This window comes from Anopheles arabiensis, chromosome 3 (genome assembly GCF_016920715.1).
Source record: "Anopheles arabiensis isolate DONGOLA chromosome 3, AaraD3, whole genome shotgun sequence".
NCBI classification, from domain to species: Eukaryota; Metazoa; Arthropoda; class Insecta; order Diptera; family Culicidae; genus Anopheles; species Anopheles arabiensis.
In genome coordinates this window covers 80,608,381-80,635,110 of record NC_053518.1, presented here as the reverse complement: position 1 = coordinate 80,635,110, position 26,730 = coordinate 80,608,381, and the positions used below count along the sequence as shown (strand labels likewise).

The following is a 26,730-nucleotide window of genomic DNA, read 5'->3' as shown; positions in this document are numbered from 1 at the left end:
ATCATCACTCTTAACGGTGAGTTCCATAGAAGAAAAGAGAGAGTGAAAGAGGGAACAGGTTCCACTACGTTTACGATTCTTCCTTAGTGTGGCAGAAACAGGGATCGGAGCCCGTTGCTTTCTAATGAGAAAGTAGCGTCTGCCGTCATCACTCTTTCACGATCGCTGGCACTATACTTCAACCCCAGGCGGTAGGGAAACGCTCCCTCTTCTAGTGTTGCGGCTTGGTAGCTCGGTTTTATGTGAGTTCCTTTTGGCGTGTGGTCTTGGTTGCTAGTTTGGGTGTTACCAAATAGCAATTGCGCTCTTTAGTCGAAAGGAATGTATGCGTCAGTTGGGCGGCACAGTATTCCTCTCTAGTTGTAGTGTTTTCCAAAATGGATGGCATAAGAATTGAACCTTTAAAGTGAACTTTTAGTGTCATTCAATTACTTTATTTACTCATAATATTGTTGATTTGAGAGGCTATTAATCAAAATTACACTTTTACACGTTATTCTACGTACACTTATTATGCTTAATCCTGGTCATGGCACCAAGAACTCGCTATATTCCTAAGTAAACGTTTATTTCAACGTAAAATTTATCCTCTTGGCAAAGGATCCTTTTTTTCAATGACAGCCGGAAGGATGAACGAACAATACATCCGGATAATAGAATTATGAAGAAAACCTACACTCACAAACATGCTCGATGGCTTCAGTATTCACTTATCCCGACTAGCAAAAGTTCACCAAACACCATCCCACACAATTCCGGAGATTAAACTAACAGTCATCGCCACCGTCTTCGCTGTCACCATCATAATCAACTTCCGCACACTCCTCTCCCAACACAAGGTTGATGGACAAATAATGTGGCCTTTGGAAACCATTCTCCCCGTACGGGAACCGTGGACAGGGAGTGGATGGGATAAGCATTTTCGCCAGGGATTCGCGCACTGCAGGAGAGAATGATAGTGCCGCTTTAACTGAGTGCGGACCGGCTGGCACGGCTCCTTGACGGAGGTACTGACCTTAACTTTTGCCCATGCTACCGGAAGTTAAAATCTTTGATAAATTGAAATAAGCTGTGGTTTCCCCGGCCCATACCACCGGAACTGTGGAAGCAGCCAGTGTGATGGAGAAGGCGACAGGGTGGTTGATATCTAATTGTTTCATCTTACGATTGGTGTCTTTTGTGTGAAGGGAGGTCGGAAGTTGGGTAGAAGTAGTTAGCGTTGCGTCATACTTTCTTGATGTTTACGGTCGATAAGTAGCATTTTGCTGGGCGTACTTGTGGCTTGTTTCCTAAGCGAAGGAGGAGGCTAAGCGAATAATGATAAGCAGATGGTTTTCCATTAAGCATCAAGTACATTTTCCCCAAGGGGAGGAAAAGGTACTTGATCGTGAATAGATGATTTCGCGTAGGAATACTTTGGTTGGAAAGTGATTAATTAAATGAGTGTTATCCTGGTCACGGCACCAACAATTATTCCAACCTTCCTAAATTTATCATTCATTCGCAGTTGTACAAGTGGTTTTTCCTTGTCCAGAGTTTTTCATTTGGCAAGGTTAATGCTTATCAAATAGCCTATTGAAATGTATTATATTGTAACGAGAACGTAATGTTACGATTGAAACTATGTTACGCTTTATCAGCTTGCCAAATGAGAGCAACATTGAAATTGAAATGTTTGTTTTGACTTTTGCCTACATGCGCTAAATGGAAACACATGATATGTAAGCCCAACGTCTTTCGAACACCCCGAAAACAGCATCATGAAGGCATAAAAATAGCTCAGCCTATCAACTAGATGCGGTCTTGATGCGCTTTTTCACCCCCCGCGAGATATCACTGCAACTACGCCGAGCGTGCGCGCACGCTGGTGCCCGCACTAATGCGATAAGAACGGGGATGATTGATGAGACTTCGAATTCATTGATGGAGCTTCAGGAGGGGGGCACACATTCAACGCTGATGGCTTTCGATTTCGATCTAGTTGGCGAATGGGATTGGATTTGTCCAGCGTTCGGGAAAAAAGGGGGTAGCACTTTCATTGAGCAAAAACACAAACCAGCGCCGAGGGTCATCGAGGAGGGTGGCCATCCTTCTTTCTATCTCATTTGTCAATCGGCTTGACAGTTCGATGGTATTGATGCGATTGTGTTATTTTTCGTGCTGTTGTAGCTACCTTCTAGCCATGCTTAGCTTGTTTCGACATCGATCGAGCTCACGCAACCATCTTGATCTTCGGTCGGTGAGATGGTGCCAGACTCCTCGCGTGCGTTAATTATCTCCCGCTCTTGCCACAGGCACTCTGACCTCGGTGTGCGCTTGGTTGTTAATTTTTGCGATGTAGGTTATCAGCTGTATGGAGTTCCGATTTGACCGACCAAGTGTCCCGCAGCAAGTGTGTATGCCTGGAAGGAAAAAGGAATACTGAATACTGGAAAAAAATGTAACAAACAGAACCATTTGCTACAATCAGCAGGAAGTTTGTAAAGCGAATGCACGGACCTGTGCACACGCAGATGTTATGGACACGCCATAGCCACTGTGCGAAGTGACCTATGCCATGCAGCGGTCTATTGACTTGCGTTCGCCTGTCGTGTTGATAACGACTACGCAAGAAAACAAGAAAAGTGTTGCTTTCGGGCTACAAAGTGATTGCGAGCGGGAAGCAGAACTCGTATGGTTAATCCCTTTATTTACAATCGAAGATAGTAACTACGGGGTTTTTATTCAATCTACTGACGCACCGACGGCTCTCCTTGAAAATGTGTCTATATTAATGCTCATCTCCTTCTGGTTGTGTCGGTTGTAAATGGAAAAAATTCATTTTATTTTATTGAACGCAACCAAACGGAGATTCTGGTTTTACTGTCAGCCAAATCTAGCGCTCGTTTTTTTTTTGTCTTTGACACTCATCGAGGATGGACGAAAAATTGACAGGTATACAGATAACTAGCAATGCCAGCTGTTGTCTTCAAATTTGTGATGAACCGTCGATCATATATGTTGGGTATGTTACTTCAATTGTCCTGCCAACCTACACCTCCGACGTACCTGGGGCGAATTTGACAGGCAGAATGCTCAGATATCGCTTGATGGCCGGAAATGAGATTTCTGTACAATGATTGGATTTGCCATTGTGCGTATCGAACGAATTTCTATGTGAATGCTGCTTACGCATGATTCTCAGCAACTCGGTTCATAATATCAATGCTCTGAGTCAGTTCACGATGTGTGTTTTTCTTGCCCAGAAATGCTTCCGATTGCCTCAAACATAGGTAAAATTATTCCAATTCAGTATTTCGGAATGAAAAACATCTTTATAAAGACTTTACACGGGATATTCTACCTTTTTCCAAATGAAATATTGTCATGGACTAAATTGATTATTTTCCAATTGATGCAAAGCAAAAGGTGATCATGCTAGCACATGTGTATTTTGATCAACATATATTTTCTAGTAATCCAATATGAACATCACTCAAATCTTGCTACGCGGTTAACCTAGAATCAAATGATTGTCCTTAAGTTTTGCAAAATCCGTAGAGATATTGTTAAATATGTTGCTAACAAATCCATATAAGGCCTAGAAAGAATTTCCTGCAATACATAATTGTTTGGTACAAACTTGTTCACCTAATGCTAATGCAGTGGAGTCTCCTGAAATGATTACTTGTTCAGAATTTTTTGTGACGTCCTTATTATCCGACAGCAGTTGCAAGATTGAACTAAACCCGTTGGGTAATCATTCCAAACAGTGTCATACGACCTACGAACTACGAACACATATCACCATGTCTCCAAACAAATAGCAACTGTCAGTCATGTAAGGCGCCTTCATCCAGGCTGTTCCATAAACGCTAGCAAACAATAACTGGCAGCAACGGTAGGTCTGACGGTTGCACTTTTCATGCGTCATATTACACACAGCTACTGACAGCTTCTCTGCCGACGTGCATAAAGCTCCACTGATAGGAAAACCTCTCCTTCACTACGGCTGTGTGAACGTGTTTTCATCGAGAAGAAAGAAAGTGTGAAGTTGCAAATGAATATTCCTGTTTTTGTTATGTTTTTTTTTCTAGAGCAAAAAAAAAAGAACCTACAAACGCATCATACTGTGCGATGATAGTTGATAAAGCTCCCCTTTTGAAGGTCCTGTGCTATGTTAGTTCGATTGCATGTGTGTGCCCTTTCGCAACCGGATCTTGACGTTGGTGTCCTTGTTTACCCCCTTCCTCCCATCGTCATCATCATCAGCAGCCTGTGCTTCCGGTTGTGTATTGTGCTCTTCGTTCAGCGATTATTTTTCCATCTTCGTGTTTTGCTAGCTTTTTTTTTTTAGTTGCTCATCTTGCGCTTGCACGTGCGTAGGGCAAAAAATATGGCATACCCGTACAGTCGAACAATCGATGCAAAGTGTTGCTGCCTCGGAAGTCGTGATCAATTGACTGGCAGCGTAGTGAGATGCGCCCCAAAGCGAAACATACACACAATGTGCTACCATTGTTACGCCAGTTAGCGTTCGGTGAACGGCAAAATGGCGACGAGATGACGAGAAGGTGTCAATGTTTGTACCACCACCGACCAGGCGCGGGCGCTTCTGGGCTCGGGCTTTGCTTCCGGAGCCATTTTTCTTTACCGAAGCTTTACAACCGTATCTCGTTACACATTTGCACTTCCTTTCCGTTTGATTGGCGTGCTTGGGTTCGCTCGGGCAGCGGTTGAGTTGGGATGGAACCGAACCGCTTCACTAACGAACACGCCATGGTGATCTTGTTTGCGTGCCTTTGCGGCATTTGCCGAGGATTCGAGCCAACGGTGCGCTCCGGTAAGCGCATTAATAACGAATAAAGTTGTTTTTTTTTTTGCAGTAGCAGGTGCATTGTAGAGTGGAATTTGTTGTATTGACACGAAACAGTTCCTAGAAATATTACGAATTAAAGAGTTTTTTTCAATGATTGGTATCATCGTTTCATAAAGTTATATATACGAGTTGATTACATAGTTCAATAAGTCAAAACGAATTGTCAAAATTAAGTTGAACAAGAGCTTATTCTTTTCTTTTTATATTTTAATCCAAAACTGCTGATTAAAAAGCCAAAATCTTCCAATATCTGACTCACTATTTCACTTGAAACATTTGCTAAATTCGCCGTTTGATGATTCACAGCAAATGTAATATAATTAGCAACAGAAAGTTAGCCGGATAAGTATCAGAATTTCCAGGGGTTCAAACATCCCGATTGAAAGGAAGCATTTTTTTTAGATTGCCAAGAACTTGCTTACTAGATAGTTCTGCAACAGATCCCAAATACTTACTGTTCCTGGCACCTACTATCCTTACTCCAGGAACTGAAATCTCAAAAATGTAAATTCGAAGAAATGCCATATTTAACGCCACCCTCGAAACTTCCCTCGAAAAAGCATCATTAAACAGTTAAATTAGACGTTGGGCCAGTGTGGACTGTAGATAATATCCACCTAAACGTGTTTATCGCAGCGAATAACAACGGACCATATTTTACCTTATAAATAGCATGGGGAATGTTTACCTGCGCTTTAAAAAATCATCGAAAACTGTCGATTTGCCAAGGATAAGACCTATCTAAGGTATTCTTTCTTTTGTTTAGCGCAGCGCTGCTTTCATCAAACGGTCCGAAAATGATGATGTTTATTTTGATGATTGAGATTATAGGAAGCCAGCTCGAGAGAGGAGGGAAAAAAACAAAATCGAGAAGATTGTTTTCCCTACCTTTGCTGCTGTTTTTTTATCATTCGTGTTGTGTTTTTATTTCAATTCCTAGTCATTCAACTACCCGGCATCCAGTTAAGATAAGACGTGCTGCTAAAAATACTCATCCGAACAAAGCCGAACGATGAATAAAATATTCGAATCAAAATGTTTTATCTCGAGGGTGTAAATTCCGTGTAGGGCGTTTCGCTTTTCTTCCACTTCCTGATGCTTTGCAACCGTAAACAGTGAAAACCTTTTTGGGGCGCATGGAATGGTTTGGGAAATTTGCTCCAGCGCATCAATGTCTTCATGGTGCGTTTTAAATGAAAATGAAGAAAAAAAACCCCAAACGTTAGGGACGTTGTTTTGCCATAATGTCTTAAGCATTCCGCTCAGGTTAAGTTGGGTTTCCCTGTTTTTTTTGCTAGTACATTGTTAGCTGCCAGATATCTCTATCATTTCGTGCGTATGCATTACCTAAGGTTAGTTTGCGATTTTGGTCCTTCGAACCGGATCGTTTGACGCTGATGGGGGAACTTGAGCTGTGTGGGAACTTTGAAGAATTTGGATCATGCATTTGGATTCAGAAATGTAGGTCGGATTCATCGCATGATTTTTCTCCAAACCCGGGTACGTGTTTCTGTAAAGCAGGAACATGATTCTTTGACCCATTCAACTTCCCTTCTCTGAAACGCTCACATCGGCACACAAACTGAAGGTTTCTCAACCGTTGATTCCGTTCGTTTCCGCTTGGCTAGGTTTGCACTGGCGGGAAAGTGTTTGACTTTACCTCCCACACCATGGTAGAATGTGGTGGTAGTAGATTGGGAGAGAGAGGGGAGCGTTTCCTCATTCATTCCCGCGCACAAAAGTCCCAGTGTTGCCGCCCCCGGTACATCAGTAGGTTAGGGCGAACGCTATCATCATTCAGATTATTTCAAGCGTATTTGCATTTTCCATGGTTCGCGCTTCGGACCGGAAAAATGGCACACACCATCAACGTGATGGACGAAGGCGGCCACTGGGAAAACGGTCACAGAACAGCAAGAGGAGCAGGAGAGCAAGAGGCAAAAAAAAAAAACAAGCACAGCTTCTACACCACCCACCAGGGCTACCCGAGAGAACCACAACAACAGATCCCCTCCGGGTCAGATTGTTTGACCTGACGATGGTTTTCAACGTTATGTTACGGATTTCTGGTGTAGAGGTTCGGGTGGGGGTATTTTTTTGTTGCTTTCTTTATTTTGCGCCGCGTTATTTCCGAAACAGTGGTGTAGGAAATATGTTCCGCGCATTTTCCGAACCAGGCGAACCGTGTGCTCTTTTCAGCTGGCAGTGATTGTGGCGAGTAGCGGGTGGGTTTGGTTTTGGGCCTGCCGGTCCGGGCAGAAAGTGTGGTGTAATTTCATTACACTGTGCCTTGGGATGCGAGGAAAAGGCGAATGCTTGGTTGGTGCTTTTTGCATTTAAGCACAACTGACCCAGTGTGTGTGTGTCTTTTTACTCTCCGTCTTTCTTTTTTTGTTATCTCCTCTTTACTCTGTCCACTCCAGTACATCGCAGAGTAAGACTGGTGTTGACTGTTTTACGCCTGCAGATATGCTGATGTATCGCTTTTCCACAGTTAATGAATCATGGAAGCCTAAATAGCGCCCGCATTATGGTGCGTATCAAATGGTGCCATCAGCGTCGCACGACAAAAGGAAGTTGTTATCCCTGTTTAGTACGTCCGCAAGAAAAGAAGGCTGTAGGATCCAGATTGGCAGACGTGTGGCAGGAGGCGATGTGTGGCTTGATTTAATTGCAACGAGTTTTAAAGTGCTCTCATTTTAAACTAGGATACCAAGCACAATGAACATACGCTAGACCAGCTTTATACTCGTGCGGTTTTGATTTTGTTTTTTGCTGTTGGTTATGCTTCAAAAGTTGATATCCATTCTTTTCGGATTCCGCCTTCTGCTCTGATGTGGTGTCTGTGACTTTTTGGCTTTTCGTGGATGACGATGATGATGATGATGCAACTTCAAAGAGCATTTGCTGGATGGCATTAACTTCCACGCTTCGAGCTGAGTGGCAACGCCGGAAAATGGAAAATGTAAATAAGGCCACAAAAAAGCGCACAAAACTGAAGAACAGAAGTTTCGGCTGGCAAGCAGAGCAGAGGGTGAAATTTGCATAATTTTTTAATGATTTTACACGAAACGAAAGAACACAAAAAAGCAGGTATGCCAAAACTATTTCCACCTGCAGCGGGTTTGCTAACGGACAGGTTGAAACTTTCCAAACAGGTTCGTTCGCTGCTTGCGGTGATGTAGTAGTGGTAGAGCTTCCGTTTCCGTCAGTAGCGTGTGATGAAATTCCGGTGAAGGAAAAACGGCGTGTTCCACGCTCAGCATGATGTGTCTCCCAGCCAGCCAGCCGAATCGGACCCCAAAAAGGTGAAAAGTGAAGCGTCCCCACATCCCCACCTGCTGTCAACGGTGTAATCGACGCAGTAGAAAGAAATAAAACTACAAGTGTTATATTCGTATGCAAATTGCCTTTACATAGCCGCCCCTGGACACCTTGTTTCCGGGTTGCTCAAGGAGCAGCTTTGGTCTCGTTTCTTCGACTACCGCGCACCATTCCAGGCGTCGAAGGCGTGTCTTTAAGGGAAGGTTTTTTTGAGACGTGCCCAACCACTGTTGCACGATTCGTATGTGTGTGACATCATCAATCTGTGCTTGGGATCCAGGAGCAATAGAGAAAAAAGCATAAAGCACCCCATGCAAGGCATGGATCAAGGGTGAACTACTTCGCGAGTGACCTTACCGTGAGCACACATTGTACGGTAGAGCTCAGGCCTAATCGATGAACAATGGGCTGTAGACGGTGGTCTTTTTTTATTAAGGTGCATTGTGGCACAAAGTTAGTTTCTTACACAGCGCTATGGGGAGGCAAACTTCTAGCGAGTGGCCGCTAAAGTGCTTTAGTTTTGATGCGATTACCTTGAATGTTTCATACCCTACTGTTCGTTTAGCGGTTACATACTCCAGCACTGCATCGAACGGTTGTCACGAAACTTTCCCCCAAGCAAGGTTTCCCCCGAATCTTTGCGGAAGTATCCTACTGTTTATGCAAAATAGGAATGTGTTGAAACATTACGTTTGTTTTGTTGTACACTGACTTGATGTATTGGTACAACTGCTTTCTTTCCTGTGTTTCTGAAATCGATTTAAGTTTAGAGTATAAGTATGTTAAATAGAGAGTATAGAGTAATGAGAATAAAGTATTTTATTAGCTGCTTTTTTATCATGGAGATCGAGATATTTTTCCACCGATGAAAAGCGCTGCCACTTTATAATTCCATTTTGATGGATTTTGGGAAAAATAGATTTGAATATCTTAAGCAAACCTCCTCATATGATAACGAATACTTTACGCATGGTTAATAATTTCATACATTCTGTGTGTTCAGGCAATAATTAAAAATTCTTCGAAAAACGTGCTGCGTTAATAAATATTTATCTTCCATTCTAATATTCACTCTCTTTTACTGAAACAGGCGCTCCAGTATTTTTGTTTCAATGCAAATTACGTATTCTCTCTACATCGGGCTTTACTATGGTTCGACCGGGGAACATCCAGCAAGTGCGCGTGGTCGTACCGCGACCTAATTTCCCAAATGACGTCAAAATATTTACCCCTTTTTCGCAGAAAACCTAACCCACGTAACAGGCGCTAGGCGGAGTTAGCAAAGCTTGAAGCTAAACTCGCTCCATCCGGTTGATATGGATTGTGTGTGTGTGTGTCAAACGGCAAACCGGTATCCCACATCGTTTCCTACCACTTCGCGTTTGAAGCGAGAAAATAAAGAAAATTTAATGAAGCCAACATGACATCTAAGAAAATGGCGAAAAGAACGAAGCATAAAAACAACAGATTCACCCTGCGGTCTGTATGCACGCCGAGGGATGCTTTGTTTATGGATTATGGGTTCTTTCGATATGGAAAATTTGTTGTCCGTCGTTTGTGTTGCTTCTGCTCATCTCCGAAGCTCGTAATCTCTCACAAACGCGAGTTTGTTCCTTTTTTTGTGTCCTTACCCTTACCTTTTTACCCATCTTGTTTGTGTGAGGATTCGTTTGAGAAGCGGTACCTTGTTTTCGTGCTGAGGCGAGTGTACCGTAGTCACGAAATGGTACTTCATCGAATTACAGTCGACGGTTAATCTTTGGTGCTTTGGGTGGCACCCAACGGAAAGGTGGTACGTGACACCATCGTTGGCTGGGTCCAACTGGCGGAAAATGCCTCCCGGGGGTGTCTCGGGTACTCGCGGTCATGGGTGATGATACCGTGATGATACACCGTGGTGGAGGATGAAATATTGCACAGATCGGAAAGCTGTCGGGGAAGTTTATTAAATAATATCGCTACGTGTCGGCTAAAATGGTATCGATCGAGAGGGATGAATATAACTTTTAGTATATTTTATTTATTTTCATACAAGAGTTCTCTAATTTGCAAAACATGTATTTAGAAATAGGGCTGTTTCGTGGAATAAATAATATTAACACTTTTGTTCAAAAAAAGTTTCAAACAAATCGCCAATTTCAGGAAAACTTAGGCAATACATCAGGAATAGTAATGACATTATTTTTTAGCAAAATAATTGTCATAATAAATATTCAAATTCTCATCTTTGTGAGTGCCGTTCTTTTGCGAATAACAGACAGAACAACAGACACTAAAAGTCTCTACAAGAATAATTAATCATCAATGTTCATCAAATTACTGACATCATTAATTTCTCGAAGCTTTGAAGACAAAATTTTTTGTTTGCCTACGGGGCTTTCGTTTGAAATTTTGTTCACCTTTTAAATTCCCACAGCGTTACCTTAATAAAGTTTACTAAATCTAGCAGTTCTTGTTAAATTTGTAATGTGAAAAAAAACATAATGAAAAAAAACGTACAAGTTTGTCGCGAAGTCAAAATATTCATTAAAAATCTTATGCCAGTAAACCCCATACTAATTAACCAATTTTTACTAATTTTCGTCATGTTAGAAATGGGCTTACTGCTTCTGGGTCTCATAGCTTCCTTAGTCTTATTTTCACAAATATTTAAGCATCTCGCATCAACATTTCTCGCCCACACAAATCATTGTCGGTTACGACCCAAGGAAAGGGTATCCCACGCCTCTCAAACCAGCCGGCCGTCGGGCTTCTAATTGATTAATATCTGTACAAACATTGAGTCAAATATTCGTCCGCTCTCCTTCGCACATTTTTGTTCCATTGTGTGTGTGTGTGTGCGTGTGTTAAACAGCTAACAACATTAGCTTTATCCGTCGGTCTGGTCGGTAGTGGCGGCTCTTATGCCACCGGTTAGCAAAGGAACGAATGTTGTTTTTTTTCCATTCTTCTCCCAACACAAACTTCCAGACTTTCAGCCACAACTCGATGGTTGGTTTGAATTTGCATTGCATTAAATATTTCCAGCTGAGAAATGTAGCGGAAATAATGTTCATTAGTATTGGGGCTACTGCGTTTGGTGTCTGTGGTCTGTGTGTGTTTGTGTGTGTTGGGTGATGAGTAGAACACAGTGATCGTGTTATTTTTTCCCCTTTTCTATCCCTCTCTGTCTCACTGTTCTCGGCTTTCTATTCGTGGAACATTTGTCGGAACTTTTCTGCACGATTTTTGCGAAATATGTGAATGCTGCTGCGATTGCCTCAGTCTCCTCGCCTGATTGCCGCATAAAAAAAAACAACAACCGGAACAAGGACTCGGAAAACTTTTACCCTTTTGTACTGGTGAAAAGCATGGGGTTTGTTTATTAACCATTGTTATCTTTCTGCATCGGGACGGGCCGGTGTTTTTTTTTATTCCCGCCTCTTTCGTCAATGATAAAATAACAAATAATCATCACGGCGTTTGCTCAGCACAATAAAATTGTGCTCCGGTGCATTAAATGTATTTTGCAGCGAGCAAACATTTGATCATGCAAATTTGGTCGGTGATTCGTAGCATAAATTTGCCTGCAACTGACGCTTCAGTGTTATTTTTTTAGTGTCTGTTTTGGGGTTGTGATAGTAATAATTTATCAGAATTGCTCGTTTGTTTTGCTATACTTTGGCGTGTTGCCCATTAATGTCAAAATTATTGTTATTATTTTGATAAAGTGTGCAATAAAAGGTGTGTATCTTATTTATCCTTTTGAAAGATTGTTTTGTTAACTTGATTTGAGGTTGAAGTGAAGATTTCATCTTTTTGCTTATTTTGTGCACATTTAAAAATTTAATTAGTTTGTGCGAGACCTATTTGATGTTTATTCCTATTGATGAATTGACGCTGCTGTCATTCCCTATTTAGAAAGCATTTCGATTTGTGCACGATTAGTTTGAAACATATTTTTCAATAACACAGGCATCGTAAAGAATTCCTCCTCTTTTCCCCCAAAACAAACACTCTGAAAACTATCAATCTGAAATCCACTCGCACAACTACAAACGCAACTGCATGCCGCAGCACCGTAGCAATTTTCAAATTCCCAAAATTACGAGCGCACTATTCCATTATTCCTGCGATCCTCTTAAGATGCCTTTCGTCGCTCGGTTTAGCTCTTTTTGCATTCCTTGGTAGCCGTTACGATTTACGATCAAGCAGAAGAGTCAGCCACCGAGGATGCGAAACCCAACCGCGCCAGAACGCTAATTGGATCTTTATTAGAATCGGCGTAAATCGCCCATCAGGGGCGCCTTCCGTCGGAGGAACATTCTTCTCGGACGCGGGCTGGAACTTTATGACCGAGATGCTCGACGGATACTTTAAGACACACCGACACCCGGGGCGTCGTTTGCTAGTAGCAGCAGCAGCAGATCAGCAACAAAAGCATCTGGCTCGTCTGACTTGCGAAACCTCTCCCATTCTGGCAGCAGTATGTGGCTTATCACATCGCATCCATCTTTAAACCTCATCAAAAACCGTGCCCCGTCGAGAAGAGTTTTTGACGGAAGCGGGACATTTGGTGCGTCTCAGCAAGCAAACTAAAGGCGCGTCAACCAAATGCGTCCCCGCGGAGCGGTGGATAAAATCAAACCAATACCACGGTGTTGCGTTGGTTCGCCGATGATGATGATGATGAGGGATCCGATATCCGTCCGGCTCCGGGAGCACCCGAGGGCGGCGCACCGTGACCTGTTTCGCGGGATAGATTTTAGCTCAAGTTTTAGTGGCGCCTGTATCGATAGCTGCAAGGTAACCGAGAGGAATGTCTTCGCTGCTGAAGGATAGTGGTTATAAATTTGGAACTTTACGTCCAAAGGAAGGTCTAATTTGAGCCCCAGCCGGCGAGTCCACGGGGATGCGATGCAATCATTAGCACGAGCGCGCAGTTTATTAGGAAATCATTGGCAGGTTATTGGTTTTGTATTTTTTGTCCGCGCGGGATAACGATCGACCGTTGAGGATCGATATATTTGTGGGTTCTTGTTTTTTTCTTCTTGGCTCTAAAACTGGTTTGGTAGGAAGGGAAAGAACTTAAGGCGTTATTGCTCTTGGGCGTTCTGAAATCGTCGGTGATTGTGAAGGTTTTTATAGAAAACTGTAAATGTTTGACAAAAATGGAATACGTTTGCCGTTGTTTTAGCTACAGAAATTTATTGTTATTGTTTGACCTACATCTGACCGACTATTCGACTATCGTTACTTCAGAGTTCAACTCATATCTACTGATTGGATAACATCATAGAGACCGTATCGTTGGATCTAAGATAAAGTGTAGACTTTTCTCTCATCTGTCATATATCTCCAATCGCAAAAGAGGAAAAATATTACAAAAACTGTTTTGACTTAAACTAAAAGTAAATATTGAAGCCCTTCACGATTCTAGTCAGTTTTTTAATATGGAGTTTGACAGTTGAAGGCTGAAATCAGGTAAAAACTTCATCAAAGGGGCCCTTTCCATTGTAAGCTCGTAGGCTGATATATTCAGCCTGTCAGCTGTTTGCATTGTATAGCAGTTTTCGAGCAGCTATCTAAGTGAGTATAATATACAGATGGGCTTATCCCAAGGTGTATGAATTTATAAGGCTGATGTTTATCGCTTCTACTTCTGAATGAAGATTTCAAGAGTGTTTTGAGCATTCGTCAAGTCTCAAGAAAGCTTTTTCGAACAAAAGTTTTCACTCGTTCTGTCAAAAAGTGATATTCAAATTTGATTTGAAAAACATGCTATGACACCACCTGGACTACATACACTTTGATTCCAGATTCCACTACCTGATCTCTTTAATGCACCTTGGGATAAATGTAAACAAACCCGTGTTTTCGAGCAGGTACTCGAATCTAATTCTAGCTTTGAGGCTAGAATAATCTAGACTGAAAATGGCAGGCTAGTTTTTTGTGTGGTTTTGTATGGAGTGTTTACATGATTTCAGCCTCCAACTGTCAAACTCCATACAAAACACTGACTAGAATCGTGAAGGGCCCCAAAGCTAGAATTAGATTCGAGTACCTGCTCGAAAAAATGTCAAAACAAGGTCGTGTTTTCATTTATCCCAAGGTTCATTAGAGAGATCAGGTGGTGGAATTTAGAATCAAAGTGTATGTAGACCAGGTGGTCTCATACCATGTTTTTATAACCAAATTTGAGTGTCACTTTTTGACAGTACGGGTGAAATCTTTTGCTCAAACAAGTTTTTTGGAGGCTTGACGAATACACAAAATACTCTTAAAATCTTAATTCAGGAGCAAACGCGATAAAAATCAGCCTTCTAAATGTATACACCTTGGGATAAGCCTACCTGCATATTTTACCCACTTTGACAGCTGCTCGAAAACTGCAAAGCATGCAGCAAACATGCAAAGCAAACGGCTGATAGGCTGAAATGTCAGCCTACGTACTTAAAACGAAAAGTGCCCCATTGATTGAAACTATTGAATATTGAAGGCTTATTTTTACCATTTATGTTGACCTATTTAATTTAATAGATAGAGATAAGCTTCTCTGTACTTATAAATGACAAAATAATGCAAGCAATAAAATAAAGTTATCGAATTCATGGCATACTAGAAAACAATGTTGTTCAGCTTCAAGGTCAGTAAAACCTCTAATGGCATCAGCGATATTGCGATATCGATAAATAAGAAGTCACAAAAACAACGGCAACATCGGAAGCACCATCAAACATAATTCCGAAGAACTTGACACATTCCCGTGATATTTAATCAATGCAATCAATCTCTACGGTATCGCCCTATTAATTTTTGAGCTGTGTAATTAAGCATTCGTACAAAGCATTCTCATCACCTCTTCCGTGTTGGTCCCGCTGGCCCTCCCTCTGTGGGCCCTCGGGCGTCTCAAACACTGAGATAAATTTTCAATTAAACCTCGGTTGATTAATTTCTCGGCTCCCTTCATAGTTACAGTTTTCAGTGGCCACACGCTTCCATTTGCCGCTCCACCGCGAACCGCCATCGCTCCTTATCGTAAAGATGCTCTGCTCGAAAGCTCTCACACAGCAGCGGGCAAGGTTTCATTCGCTGTAAGCATTTGCGTACAGACAAAAACCACCGAAGAATGAGGTGGAAAAAAACGATGTTTCTCGATGTTTCACCGCCCGAAAGCATTTCTTGTCGACAGGGGTGGTTTTTAATATAATCTGATAATCCGGTAGCAACCAGGGACGAATTTCCCGGGCGTTTTTGTACCCGATGCGAAACCGTCCAAGTGGCAACCAAGAGGAGGTATGGAGCAAATGTTCGGTGAACTCGCACACCACGAAAAACACCCCAAATGCGGGCGCAAAACGATGAGCTTGAATTTATTATATTTAAGCTTTATTTATAATGCCCCGTGTATTGATTCTACGGCTAACAGGCGGCCCCATTTCTTCGGGCTAGGAACTGGGAAGTGTGCTGCCATTGCCATGGCGTCCCAGCGGCTTCCCACTCGTAGGAACCGAACCGAACGGTTCGATTATTGAGTTGTTTAGTTTCCGTTTTCCGGAGCGGGAGCGTGCGCGCCTGTCAGCGAACCATCGAGCTGAAAAACGCATTCTGAGAAGCCCACCAAAGTGTGCGTCACTTTTTCCCCGCCCGTTCCGGGAATGGGAGAAACCCGCCTTCCGAGAAACAATGGAAGCACTTGAATGAAAGAAAGGATTCAAACCATGCAGTCCTTCAGTTCAGAGACGATGGCGTTCGACAGAGAGGGAGAGAGAGAGAGAGCGAACAAAAAATAGACACGCTACAAGCTTTCGAGCTTGGAAGTTGAGGGAAGAAATAGGACAGCGGTATGCTGAGGAGAAGAAAAAGAGCGGATAACCAACTGATAGAAAAGCGGAAAAGTGGTTAAGGACAGCTCGTTTCAGTGATTAAATGGTTCATTTGTGCCAGGAGTGCGCCATTGCGCTTGGAGATGCGTCCTTCTGCTTTCCGTTGCGAATGAGGATACTCTTGATTGGAGTTGCCTTTTGTTGTCGCCATTTTTCTGGCGTCTTTTTTGTCCTTTCTCTCTAGTTTTTGATTCATTTTAAAACCACTTGCTATCTATTCTTTCTTTTTAATATTTTTTGTTTGATTAAGTTTTCCTCAATCACACACCCAGCGCCCAGAGCTTCATTTGAATCCGTCCTGACCCGTGCGGCGTAATCATCGCTGGTGGTAATTTTCCGCTTCATTGAAATACACAATGTATTTTTCATTAGGCCGTTTCGCTTTGTATGTGGACAGTGTCGTGGTGTTCCTCTGAAAGTGTGGCAAAACGTACGGCTTAAATAAAATAGAACTCGTAATTGAATTTCAGCTCGTTGCTTTAGTTTGGTACGTAAAAGGGAATTAAATTATCTAGCATAAGAGATTAACGTGTTCAACTACTGCGTCTCTGTCTGGTTTTTAATTTATCATTAATGATCACCTTGTTAATGTTAATATAAGCAGCTTTTGTGTCGTACATTGCCTAACTACAGGCGCTTTGTGGTATTGATTGCATATTTTTTAGTCATTTTATCTTTCAGCATCAAAGTATGCAATCCGCATTTCCAAATGTGTTTTACTTTGTTGTAGAGAACATTGCGTCTTTTTTTTTTTTTAGAAAAAAAGGCTTTTTTGTTAAAGTTTTGCTATGTTAAAGAGTGCAGAATTAATTTTTTGAATCATCATACTTATCATTGTAACTTCAACGGCTTATATTGGGAAATAGTACACTCATTACTTTCGATATTTGGCTTAAGTCATGAGGAACTCATCACATAAATGTATAATCATATTTTTTTAAATATTATTTTTATAAGCTTAAAGCTTCATTTTACTTCATTCAACCAGAGACTATCATAAATCACACTCTGGTCAGCACACAGTAACTGCTTCTGCTGAATATTCCAACACAACCTTTGTCGATCTTTACCAAACGGCCAAACGGTACTGCAAACCAATCCCAAGCACGCTCTCGAGCAATTACGCTTCGCCTTTGACCGTCGTCATCTTATGCCTCATTTTCCTGCCCAAGGCCCGTCAAGTGAGCACTTCCGGGGATGGCCATTTATGCGACGGTACCATACCCGAACGGTTGTCATTTTGCACACTTTCCGCTAATTATCTATCATTCATTCGAAAATGGTTCACCAGTTCAGACACCTTCTCGACCTGCTCGACAAAAAGCTCCCCGTCCGCTGTTTGCAGAGTCGCAGTTCTCTGGCGGGACGTTCGCAAAGATGATTCCCACTTTTTTTTTGTATCATGCGCTGAAAAATAAAACGACAACAAAATGGGCTCCCAAACAAGGCGGCCGCTGCTGGTGCCACTTCTGGACAGTGCTGCGAGCCATGATTTATTTCACCATTGCGAACCATTGCGAACCGTTCCACCGGTCACTCCCGGTGCCTTTGTCCACGCCGGAAGGGGAAGCCTTCCTTTTTGGCGCGTGAGTGAGGGCAAGGGCCGGATCCGGTTGGGAAATTGTTTCGCTGAATCGACGCGATGAGTTCGTCAGTAATTTTATGCTCATTTCATTGCATCTTCCGGTGCGCGTTTCGGCGGGAGCAGTTGAACAGACGCGGTTTAGCAGCTGTAGCTTCTGCCCTGGTTGGTGCACGTGTACTGCCAAGGGTTTTCGTTGGAAGCCGATGAAATCAGCCAGGCAGCAGGCACAAAATGCCGCACGCTGGAATTTAAAGCGAATTAACAATAAAGCCAAATTGAGTGTTTTTTTTACTGCTGCTTTTATTCCGTGTAGCTTATCTGCCAGGTTTACGAAGGAACAGATTGCTCTAACCTTGGGCAATGCAAAGCTAAGGATGCTACCATGAAGTGCCTAAGAAGGTGAAAGATTTCCTAAATGGATGAATTCCATCTTGAATTGTTATTTCTTATGGCGTTCTCTTTTTGCAGCCTGCTTAAGAAAGCCATTCATGTGTTTACGCATATTTATCAAAAAAAGGGGGATTTAGATTAATTTACTCATTTTTAGACTTTTTTAGATACCTAAAAAATATTCGTAGAACTGCTGAGGGGAATTTTTGAAGTTATTTTTTTCAATTGGACATGCGTGGCAATAAGTATTATATTTTCAAAAAATATTCGCATTTTTTGCATTGCTACGATTATGTTTCGACACTTTGTCAATTCGTGAAGCAAAAACCAAGACCGTTCTTACGAGAAAATAAAAAAAAAAACATAAAAATTATCAATAGATTTGATCCTTTATGGTTATATTGGAAATTATGATCAATTTAGCAGACAATTGCCTCGATTGGTGATTATTATTAAATGTTTGAAAGGAAAGGTTTAAGGGTAAAAAAGCATGCAATAAAGCCTTATATTTTTATATAATTATTTCAAACATCGAGATCCAAAATTGAACTGAATAGATTCGGTTTTAAACAAATGACTTTCATCCACGTTATTCACTAACGATACGAGTGAATGATTCCGTTGTAAGCATGACCTTTAAATTTGTCAAACCAAACTTCTCAAGAATCGTACATCAAATAGCAAAGCAATAAAAGAAAAACGTCTCCAAAAAATACTCCTTACTTCCAAAACTTTAAAAAAAAAAATTGAAAGAAGCACACTCAAAAACGCTTTGCTGGTTTAGAAAACGGGCGGCCAAAAGTGAAATGTGCTGCTTCTGCCGTTGTGAATAATTTAAATGCATCTTTGCTGTCACTGGCAGTGAAATGAAAAATATGAATACCGATTTTCTCCGACCGGTTTCGTTCTTTTTTCTTTGCGTTGCCTACTTGCCGTTTCTTGTGCAATCGTTCGGGGGACGCTTTAAAAGATGCCATATTTCGCAGGAACCAAGGAAGAATGAAGCTGTATGAAGCGTATCACATTTTGTGTGCTCCTTCTGCTCGCTTTTGGCCCCGACAAGGCCCCCTCCCCCCGAAGGACGCGTCTGCACAATGGAAGCCACCTGAAATGAGGTGTGAAAAAGTATGATTGATGCTCATTTTCCCAGCCACAGTTCAGGGAAGCGGTGACGTGCTGACAGTATTTCATCGAGGTTCCGTTTTCCATCGTTCCACCGATTGTTCATTTCACGCCCGGAAGAGTGTTCATGGGGGGGGAGGAAAGCGATCGTGCTCGACTGGTTTGCGCCCAGATCGCAATCCATTCAGCTATGGAAGTCCTTACTCAGGAACGGGGAAGCAGAGAGGTTGAGGGAAATTTCGAAAATGAATCCCACTTTTCCAATGGAAAGTTTTTAAAACGGGTCGGCAAAAATGAAAATGATTAAGATGGGTTTCCTTTCAATGGTTCTGCTGATTCGAGGTTGTCTTTTTATATTTTCGTTTTTTTTTTGTGAGTGAGCCTCTGGGTCTGGGTCTGCTGCTGACGTGAACGTTTTATTCAGTTTTCGTGGCAAATCATCCGGCTAAGTGGAATTGAACCGAATACGATGCACGAAAATGAATTAGTTATGAGAAATCTGTAGCATACTTTTTCATCAAGATGGGTTTTTTTTTGCAGTTTCTCAATCTAGTTAGAATTTCAGTTTTTCTGATGTTTTATTTTTATTCTAACAGTAAAATCTTTTTCATTTTCGCTACGTTATTAGATAATTTTATTTGTTATTTTATTAACCTAGTGGCCGTATCCTCGAACGCAGTATTCTTCACAAATGAACTCCAAATCTATCTAAAAAAAGCTATCGTACAACAAACAGCGACTCAATCAAAGCTCACTCAAACGAATCACATGCATCTACGAATAAATTAGATTGCACTTCTTGGTCTCACTGTCTCTCACAATGTCTTCAACAGCAGTGGCCCTCGGGGAAAAGCTGCTGTGCTTCACTGTAACCCCTTTCCAAACCTTGAACCCGTGCACTCAGCACAACTTAATCAACTACACGTGTACTCCAATTGTACGCTGGTGCATTCGGGCTGCCGTGTCACGAATATCACTACTATCCGCGTGTATCCAGGCAGATTTATTGGCCCTGAACGGGGTTCGGTCGGGAACGTTCAGGGCGTGCAGCTGTAAAACCGTCAAGCTAGACAGCCAGAATCGATTGCAGCATGTCAGCATCCCATGCGGGACGGTAAGATTGAAGCACATCAATCCTTTTCGCTCTTTGTCTTGTGCTCAACGACAAGGGCCGCTCCCGGGGCCTGGATGGGTTTCACCTGCGCTGCATGCCGTGGGGAAAATGGAGAAGACCTAATTTCAAGATCGTGCAAGAAAGTTCATCACAAGATGTAGATGTACTTCAACACTTTTGAATTCAATTACAAACTCATTAAAATTTTTTGCAAATTTAATTTGCTTTGTCTCGCCGGTTTATCCCCCCGGTTCAGGTGAAATGGAAGTGTTTGGAAAGTTGGAATGAGCTGCGGAATGATTTAACAGGTTGCGTTTGGAGCTCATTTTTCAAGCTGGAGTCGTATTTGTGTAGGAGTAGCAATGGAGCTACTCAGCAAAATATAGCAAAAGTGTATCTATTGTCTGCATCTATCGCTTTGTTGTACAATAGAGCTGTACTAGAAGCTTTAAATGTGATATGTTTTACATAACAAGGTCTGTCAGATATACTGGTATAGCTTTCAGCGGATTGTATTTTCTAAACCTAACTCTATACAGAAAAAAATCCTTGAAGCTCTTCTGTGAAGGCTCTGGACCTATGATGAACTCTTCAAGCTTAAACCATGATTGACTTATTGGTGTCAATGTTGGTGATTGGTGTTACTACACCTTGCTGCAGCGACGAACGTTTTGATTGCATCACCCTTCACGACCTAGTGATGCGTTCGCGTTGAATAACTTTATCACCATCGTACTCACCTAATGGCAGCAAACAGAAGCACCTGCAACATTTCAACGCAGTCTCGCAGTTCCTTCCGAACGCTTGGCACTCAATTACGATGCTAATGGTAGAGAGCGTTTCTGTCGGTGCGCTCACCCTCTTCCTCCAAGCGACCGTTGCATTTCCTTAGATCCTAGACACGAAACGCGCGAAGTAATTCAAATTTACCCACTCTCGAGAGGTGAAAGATGCACCTGGAATGCACGGGGGCCCAGGATCATTATGCCGGGATGATTCTTAAACCCCTACGTTACCAAGCTACCGACGCGCTGACGCCCGAGACTTTCTCACCTTCTAATCCCGCCATCCGCGAACGCTGCAGACCAGATTCGATCGCCGCGTCCTCGTTAGCGCGTGTTCGGGTTTCGGATTTAATTTGCATTTTCACCTTTGCGTTCTTGGTGCCTCGTTCGGTGCTGTTTTTGCTCAAGTTGGGCACCTGATTGGATTCAGCGCCGACTTGGGTCCAGAATTGTAGCTCCCACTGATTATGCCTGATAACGATATGCACTCTCCGGTGCTGATGGTTGATTAGGACGGGTGATTACGAAAGGTGATCAGTTTCTGGCAAGACGCAGATGAACGTTGCCGTTGCTGGACAGCGATCTATCACAACATTTCTTGTGGTATTTCTATCATACTTACTTTACAGAGAGCGTAATTTAAGAAATGTTTGATATAATTATTATGAATCTTTTGAATGGCTGATTTTGTTTTGATGATTTATGATTTTGTATTCGCTTTACTTAAGTTGAATTTGGTATAAAATATTTACTGGTGTTTTTTTAAATATTTTCAGCAACATCACCAATATTAGCAGCTATTGTATAAGAAACTACAAGCTGAACAAAAATAATAGGTAAGTTGTTGTTCCGTTTTTTGTATAAGATAAGAGATAAGTACATTTTGATGAATGGTACCGGTAAATAGCAACATTGCTCATTCTGACAATGAAGTTCACTATGTTTTTGTAACCTCAAAGAAACCCCTTTTTATCATATTCATTATTTTCATTACCGGCTCACATCAACCCGGTTAGCAAAAGCAGAATCATTTAATTTTAATTGCTAACTTTTATTTATTTGTGCAAACTCTTTGACCATTGTAAACAGCACGGCAAAAAACGCCAAGAAACCCACGCTTAAAGCGTTGTTCAATTAAAGGACTCCTTTTTTGTTGCTCAGTTCTTGAGAAACATTGCTTTCCAGAAAAAAGGCGCTCTCCAGGCAAATGACATTTTTACGGTAGGTTTCTGCCACTTTGGTCCGTTTGGTGGCTGGTGTAAAGTGATATTAATTAAAATAAATTATTGTCGTAATTATGATCTACTGTACGGAGCAGAAACGAAGCAAAACCCCACAAACGAAGGGTGTGCCTTATTTTTGGATCCAAAAGGTGAACCATAAGTTTCTGCTTACAGTAGTGTAATGAGCGCTGTTCCTAGAAAGGATAGAAAGGTTAAAAGCGGGTGGTCGTCATCGTCTACTGAGGTTGAAAGCTTGCCCCGGCAACATTTAACGTTGTAGATAATGTATGTGTCTGTTGCACAGCTCCCCGGTCGACCTTTGTCAACCGCCTTAATGATGAGTATAATGCTTAGTAGTTCAGCTCAAAGGATTTGTTTCTATTGTTGCAGGATTTTAGACAACAGAATAGAAAATGTCTTTTTAAAATGCCCCTAGGAGCAAACACTTTTTTGCACATAATTTGGTTTTTGTTTTTTTAACATCGTATACTATTTCTTAGGAACATCTTCTTCGCTATTCCGTTGCTTCTATCTAACTGATTTACTACACTTTCCATCCGAAGAGCAGAATAAATAAGCTTCCGTTCGTATCGCTCGCATCAAAGTTTACGACTTCCCTAATCAAATATCTTCCAATCTTCCCTCTATCTAATCGGGAAATTCTTTTACAGTCCGTCTTCTCCGATCAACAAAAAAACACACACTCCAGGCAACGAAATTGGCATTCTAAATGTGCTTACTGGCGCTCAGAGCCAATCGTAACGGAAGCGGAAGCTTTCCAGCCGCGCTGTCATTTAAACTGCGGAAAAATAAAATTCGATCCGACGCGCCCGGTGGACTTCCCGAACCCAAGTTTTACGATCGCTTGGCGTTGATTTTTGGCACTCACGTATGGCTGGGCGAGAATGTGCGTGTGATCCCTGAATGTCCAAGAGGGCGTAGTTGTTGTTGCTGTTTGATGAAATGACTACGAAACTTAAACCAAACAAAAAAAACAAAAAAAAGAGTCAAGGATCGCTGACGCATACAAACTTTGGGCACGGCCGGGTGAAGTACCATTTTATAGCCTCTACCCAAGCACTGGACTAGACATGTTGGGGCAACGGGGGAAGCCGACGTGGTAAAGTTTCCCGTGCACAGATGGTGAATTATTTTGAATGATTTTCTAGTTTGTCTTGTCTCCGACTCCCGAGCATCGCCGGAACACTGCTCTGCGACGATGGTACGAGTCTGGGCAGGAAACTCTGCTGCAGACAGAAGTTTGAAGCCGTCCTCTACGTGGCTCGGTATGATGGCCACACCGTGACGGCTAGGTCACGTGTAAGGACTATAAATAGGCAGGCTACTGCACAAGAGCACCACCGGGCGTGAGGCGTCAGCAGGGGCGGCCCGGGAGAAAGCTAATGAAGCGCCATTAAACGCAGCCGGTGCCGCACCGTCGACGGCCAGCTGGTCGGAATGGGAAATTTATTGACGCCGCGGAAAAGGGATCATCGGCAGGCGACGCTTTACGACCTGATCCGGCCATTTTTTTAATACAGTTCTTGGAATTGAGCCTTTGGTGGAGTGGAGTTTCCAAGGGTGTGTGGAGTTTGCGAAAGTGCACTGTTTGGCAAGAAATTTTAATCTTCATTGAATGGTTAAGCGGGTGAAACTGTTTGCCGGGGAAAGGCAGCAGGTCAAAACGTTAAGTGAGTTTAGCAATAAAAGATTTGATCTTGAGCAAATTGGATTTTAATACTGGAGTGCACAGCTACGTCTTACGATTGATGGTTTGAAGCAATAGACATTCTTCTGTGGATATCAATCAAATACTAGGTATTAAGAAACGAGTGTTTGTGTTATAGCAACAGTTTACAGATGTTGATATCTAGTTCTTTTTGGGCAGAATATTGTATAAGCACAAATTATAACAAAAGGAAAGCAAAACACGTTATTTACATTTAATATAAGACCCACGCATTGAAGCACTAAAACAATAAGGAACGATGAATGCCTAAAATGTGCTATTTTTATGTGTTCAATGAATATGTTCTAAAACAGCAAGAACAGTTAAAAAACCTTTTAATTAAATTAAAAACTATCAATGCAGCAAGATTAAGAAATTCAAGAAACGAACCACTTTTACAAGTTTTACGATAGAAGCAATTGCTTTACTTTTTAGTAATATTTCCAGATCGATCTCCTTTTATCAAGAAGAAATAGCTAGAAATGCATAAATGTTCTGTATTAAGCCCTTTCATTTATTTTATTTTCTTAGAATTCTAGCCTATTCTAGCGTTTTGTGTATGTAACAGACTTTTCCGCTTTTTATTTTTAGATTAAAAAGTGGCTCAACTATCCTTTTAAAATGTCCATCCTCTTCAAGCTATTAAGCTGCTTTTATCATACTTTAATTTATTTATTATTATTTATATCATACAACTGGACTATTGTCAAAGAGTTTCGCTAAATAATAGAAGTAATATCCTTTCCCGCAATTCAACCTACACCGCAGTTCACTTTATTCCCAGCTTACTTACTATGCAAAACTGGTGCATTTAATCTAAAATCCATCCCGACCGGCCCACCGTGGCTAACCGGATTGGCACGTGAACAATTTTTAATTACTGAAGGCTCAGCAGGTTTAATACCCACCACCACCCCTGTCCAACACACCCCATAAAGGTACGGTTTAGGCCGAGACGTGTGTGGGCAGCGGCAAAAACCGATTTACATTTTATTACTATTACCCATTCGCACAAATATGAACGAGATGCGCCCGTCCCATGGATGGTAGACCTCAAAACGGGGAGGGGACGCAGGGCGCAAACCGGTGCATTTATCGTGCGCTTTTCGCGTGGCGAGACAATTCCGCGAACACAGGCACAAAACTTTCGCGCATATTTTAATTGCGCCAAAACAGTCACGGTGGTTGGTCGGTCGGGTCGGTCGGGCAATACTATCCAGGTAGCGCAACATTTTTATCTTTATAGGCAAAGTTGTAATGGTTTTTATGGGAGTTAAAAATATGTTCCTGAGTCGGTACCCCTTTTTTCCGCTGTCGCCCCGCACCGTAATGGCTCTATCTATCTCGTCCGGAGTGGGGTTGCGGATTATTCAATGCTCGTTAACCGGTACCGCTTGGGCGGGTGTGAATAGCAGGGAGTGTGAAGATCTAGCCCCTCTCGTGTCCAATAAGTGTGTGTGTTGAAGTAGGGGAGAAAAAACTTCAGTTTTTTGTGCGTATTCTGTGTATTATGTCAGCATGAGAAAAGAAAAAAAACGGAGGGCCACGATTGATAAAGGCAAAAGTAGAGTTATAAAATGGGATAATAATTCTGATCCTTGACAAAAGGGGAAAAATGGCAATGCTTAGGCTGGAATCAGACCCGGTAAGTGCCGGTGGGTCGTAAATTTAATCATGATTGGATTTTGTGCCCCAGTTTATTGCACTTCAAACACTTTCACACTTTATGGGGAAGGGTAGTAAATCATGGACGCAATCATTGTGAGCTATTATTATCCTTTCAAGCTATTTCAGAGCACACGCAAGGAGAAAAAAAATTGGAATATTTATTGAAATTGGAAAAAGGATTTGAAACATTTCCACGCATCCTCAGCATGAAGAAAGTTCAGTTTGTTCGTGGCAACATCTTCCACCCGGACAATTACGGTTAACGAGTGCGGCTAAGCTGCTTAACCGTGCACAACCCACCCTTCCAACGTCCCGAACAACCCGTTTCCCAATGACTAATCGAACCACCTCCAGCTCTAATATCTAATCCCGTGCGAGCGAAAACTTACTACGGTGACTTTTCGTGTTTGCGGTTGCCCGTACAGTCCCGGCGTCCCGACCAAAAGTCACCGGCGTCAGCAAACTCTGACTGGCTCGGCATTACGTGACACGGAATTGAGTTTGGTGCGGAATTAATTCCATTCCATGCAGTGTAGAGAGGGGGGAGGGTTAAATGGCACATTGGAAAAGCGTGGCAAATAATATCACTTGCCGCTCACGGAATATTCATAGATCACACACCATCTCCCTCAGAGCCACACAAAACGGTATGTTTAATTTATTGGCATAAGTCGGTGGGATGGTACCGACGGTGCTGAACTCTCTGTTCGCTAAGAACCGGAAAATGATTTCTTCTCGTTTTTGGAAAAGCGTTTTCCACACCTTTTCAGCCCGGTGTGTGCGGGGATACGGGTACCGCGGGTACGTTTCGGTATGGGTGTGCTTGCTAATGCTACTTTGTTCCTGTGGTTTGACTAACAAATTGAAGGGATTTAGCGTTTGCGGGTAGTTCGTGTGTGTGTGTCGCTGTGTGTTGGGTGGTAAGTGAAAAGCTTCTTGTGGGTGGAAAGCAGCTTAATGGAATAGAAAGAGCAGCCTTTTGGTGCGCTGACATGCCGTGTGGTGACTTTTAGTAGGCATTTACATTTTCAGCAGATCTATCCAAGATACTGAAGGATTGAATAGGT

General features: G+C 42.2%; 1 protein-coding gene across 7 annotated transcripts in view; it reads left to right on the top strand.

The window, feature by feature from the left end:
- The window catches only part of LOC120904136 (fat-like cadherin-related tumor suppressor homolog), a 262,216-nt gene that overhangs the window by 109,433 nt on the left and 126,053 nt on the right, over positions 1 to 26,730 (top strand). For all 7 annotated transcript variants that reach the window (XM_040313924.1, XM_040313923.1, XM_040313930.1 and 4 more), the window contains exon 3: positions 21,820 to 21,879. The gene's annotated coding sequence lies outside the window, so the exon portion shown is untranslated. The remainder of the gene's footprint in view (positions 1 to 21,819; positions 21,880 to 26,730) is intronic.